Raw genomic sequence first — 4,400 nt, forward strand, 5'->3', positions numbered from 1 at the left:
CGCCTGCATCGGCAGGCGGACTCTCAACCACTGCGCCACCAGGGAAGCCCAGACTATTTCTTCAGTGAGCACAGAGATCCCTTACTGATCTAGTTCATTTAATAAGCTCTTGTCTCGTACTTGCTATGTGTCAGGCACTTTTTTAAGAGCTTTACCAATGTTAACTTATGAAAACTTATAACTTCATGTAAATTTATTTTTCCTGGTAACTTATGTGAGGATCCTAAACAGTGACTCTCCTGGAACATTCCTGTTAATAAATTTATTTAGGGCTTCCCTGGTGGCGCAGTGGTTGAGAGTCCGCCTGCCGATGCAGGGGACACGGGTTCGTGCCCTGGTCCGGGAAGATCCTACATGCCGCAGAGCGGCTGGGCCCGTGAGCCATGGCCACTGAGCCTGCGCGTCCGGAGTCTGTGCTCCACAACGGGAGAGGTCACGACAGTGAGAGGCCCGCGTACCACAAAATAAATAAATAAATAAATTAATAATAAATTTATTTAATAAACCAAACATACTAAGAATAAATACATTCAAGTAGTAATCAAATGCTACCATGACGAACATATTCATGTCTATATTTGCAGTCTATGTGATCTCTCTTAACACAAAAAGGACACATATGAGTAGATTCACCTATTCATTTATTTATGTATGTGTGCATATGTCCTTTTATTCAATACACTTTTACTAAGTATTGCTGTGTAAAAGCAACATGTTCAGTGATTTTAAAATAAAGTTATGAATAGGATCACTTCATATTCAAGAATTTTATATACTGGGGGCCGTATGTTGGGGCAAAGAATACAGATAAGACAAGAAAGCAAATATGTACACAGAATACATGTAAGCTTGAAAAAAAAGTTCTATAATTAACATAAAAACAATGCACAGGGTGGATTGTGTAAAACTAGAGATGGGAGCATTTAAGCTGAATATGTGCCATTTTAGTGATGGAAGTCCTTACTATGACACAGGCCAAGAGGGTGTAGAAATATGGATGGACTTCAGCTGGATGGATCAAGATTTTCCTGGGCTACAGTGATGTGTTGACAATTGTTAGGGGAAAGTCATTTGCTAAATTATCGAGAAAATTCAGCCTCTCCAGTAAAAGGAAATTTTTCTACTAGTTTCCAGTGGTAAAATAGTCTACCAGCTCTACATTTTTTGTTTTACTGTTTCTGAATTTTGATTGCCGTAAGAACTAGAAATATTTTTCATCTCCAGCTGGCAATAAAGCTCTACTCCATTTTCCAAGTTGGACTGCTATAATCTTCCTTAATGAGTCTACCATAGCTCACTCTCTCCAGAGCCTCCAACTGGATCAAAAAATAATCCTTTGCCAAAGGAGCAGCAGAACAGCATGGTTTCTCCATCCTGATGCAATGCTTTTTTCAATAGTTACTACTTGATTTCTGTTTCAACTAAGAGGTGTTTTGACAGATTAAATAAAAGATGAGCCTTGAAAACTCATGAACCTTGTTTCCTTATCTCTACCTTATCATAATAAAAACATTAATTCTGTTCTCAGAGAGGGAGAAAATTCAAAGGTTCCCCAATTTTTGCCTAGTATAATCAGATAACAGCAATCAGATTTTTTAAAGGTGACATCATGTAAACTGTTTTCAGACTACAGCAATACTTGCTGGTCTAAAATATTAAAACTACTAATTAATGAATTTTTGAATGAGGAAGTAGTAAGTGATCAGCTGAATTGCAAGTTCTGAAATTTTGTAACATCTGCTACTCTTGAAACAATAATATACGAATGAAAATTTCTTCTATACTTTTGGAAATGTTGTTAATCTTGCATTACCTACAAGCAGATTCCATATAAACATCTTAATAAATGTCTCATGAAAAGCTAGTTAAGATAGGTAACAATAGCCTCATTTAAAGAAAAACATAAGACAGTGTTTGCATTTGCCTGTGTTTACCAAAACTGATTGAATATTTTCCATGTAGTTAATGACCATAGAAGAAATTAACTCACACATTCATTGTGTATAATTGTACTTATTTTCCTTATTCAATACAAAAGGTTGCTGTCAAATTATGCTGTTTGTAGCACCTATGGCAGCTAACTGGGTACAGAGAGAGGAGGTCAGAAATATCAGGTAAAAGCTGGCTGTTGATATGGACATGACATCTCATTTTGGAGCAGTACAATTTATGCTGTCTGATATTTCAAGAACTTTCTATGCATTTTTCTTCCATATGAAGGGCGAAATTATATAGGAACTATGATTGTTTGTGGTGTTTTGAAACAATAAAGAAGTAAGTTATGAAGGGAATGATTTTACATTTTTGACACATTAAACCAAATATAGAAGACAAACGTGCCAAAGGTCACCTCAACAATATTACAGACTCTTGCAATCTGATTCTTTAAACCAAGTCTACCAACGCACAAGTTATTTACTAGAAAACAAAACTAAACCAAAAACAAACAAAAAACTCCAATCAGCCTGAATTTCACTGGAAATTTGTAGGGCTAATGTGACACAAACTTCAAGTTGTCCATGAATGGTCAGTTGAGAAGGACACTTGCATTGAACACATTTGCAATTTTAGTCCACGCTCTTCACAGCTTTTGAAATTTCAAACTTACTCATACAGATACAGCACATTAGCTGTAGCCAAACTGAATAAAAACATTCTAAGTGTTTTAAATCAGTCCTTAAAACAATTTTCAATTTTGGGTTATAAGGGATGAAAAGTTCCTTATGCACATTGCTTAAAAACTTCTGGTTGGTTTCATTTTTTTGTGTGTTTAATTTAGCCAGCTTATTTTCTTCAGATTTATTTTCACCAGTTACATAGCAGTCAATCAAATATATAAGATTCACGCCATTGAAGTTTTCAAAGTTACATAGCTACTAATCAATAGGCTAAAATATTATGCCTCATTCTCATACCCACTGGGTAAATGGTGGATTAGAGAAGATTTTTTAACAAAGAAATAGAGATAAAAAGAGAAACAAGAGTGTGCCACAGTTCCAAGATCTTTATGGACAAGTTAAATTAATCCATGTATTGAAAAGAGGCTTGGCAATAATTTGTCAGGGCCCATGTATGTGGTAAAGCAGTAAACCAGAGGCAGAATTGAGATTCAGGAGGGATATCACATTTTTTATTAGACATTTGCAATATTTTGGTAATCATTTACCTTGAAAGCCTTGGTGGGAGTCAAGATCATCTCTCCTCAGAAAAGCTGAACATTCTGGCTTTCCCAGCTAGGGTATGGTCCTGTGACTCAGCTCCACAAACCACGCGATCTAGACTTGAATTTGGACTATGTGTCTCTCTCTCTCTTTCTCATAACTGTGGTGGCAATTTCTACAAGGCCAAGCTCCCTGTGCAGAAAGTTTTGTGATTTATTTTTTAGCTAGGAGCTCACATTCCTTGAATCTTTGTGGGAATAATTTGAGGCCTGGGTAAAGGATGTGTTCCTCTGAGAGGATACAACACAGACTGTTTTCACAGGCAAAACTTTGGTAATAACACTCTGGGAACTGCGGAGAAATCAATTTGACTAGTCCATTAAATAGTGCTTTAAATAGGCTTGTATTTAAAGAGCGATTAGCATGTCTTTTTGGCACGTGTGGTGCTAGCTGGTGAACATTATTAAAGGTCTAGAATTAGGCTTGTTTAATAGTATTCAGAGGTGAGAATGAAAAATATTGGGCAAAGGGGAACTACAGTTGCCAGTATACACTTTCTGATTTTTAATGACATTTGATGTCTAGCTGAAGTCTTTTGCTACTCCTTTTTTTTTTTTTAACATCTTTATTGGGGTATAATTGCTTTACAGTGGTGTGTTAGTTTCTGCTTTATAACAAAGTGAATCAGTTATACATATACATATGTTCCCATGTCTCTTCCCTCTTACTTTTTTCCTTCAGTGTGACTTTTCAGATTGAAGCAAATGTAATCTTTAATTGAAGGTATTTGGATATAGATTGTGATTCAGAAACCATAGATTCAAGTTTCATCCTTTTTTGAGAAACACATTTTTGGTTCTTATCTTTTGGTGAAAATATATAAGAATGTATTGTGGATATTTGCTTACGAATGGAATTGCTGGGTCATACTGTATCTTTATGCAAAAGCTTTCCTAAACAGTTGTGCCAATTTACATCCCAGGCAGTCTACGATAATCCAGGCATACCACATCTTTATCAACTTGTCAATCTTTTTCATTTTAGCCATCCTGATAAGTAGTAGTGTCTCACTGTCATTATAATTTGCATTTCCCTGATGAGCTTGAGGACCCTTAATATGTTTATGGTCTTCTGGATAACTTCATTTGTAAAGCGCTTATTCATTTCTTTTGCCTATTTTTCACTGGGCTATCAGTATCTTTTATTGATTTGGTGGGAGCTCTTTATGTATATTGGATA

This window comes from Lipotes vexillifer, unplaced genomic scaffold (genome assembly GCF_000442215.2).
Source record: "Lipotes vexillifer unplaced genomic scaffold, Lipotes_vexillifer_v1.1 scaffold1350, whole genome shotgun sequence".
Taxonomy (NCBI): domain Eukaryota; kingdom Metazoa; phylum Chordata; class Mammalia; order Artiodactyla; family Lipotidae; genus Lipotes; species Lipotes vexillifer.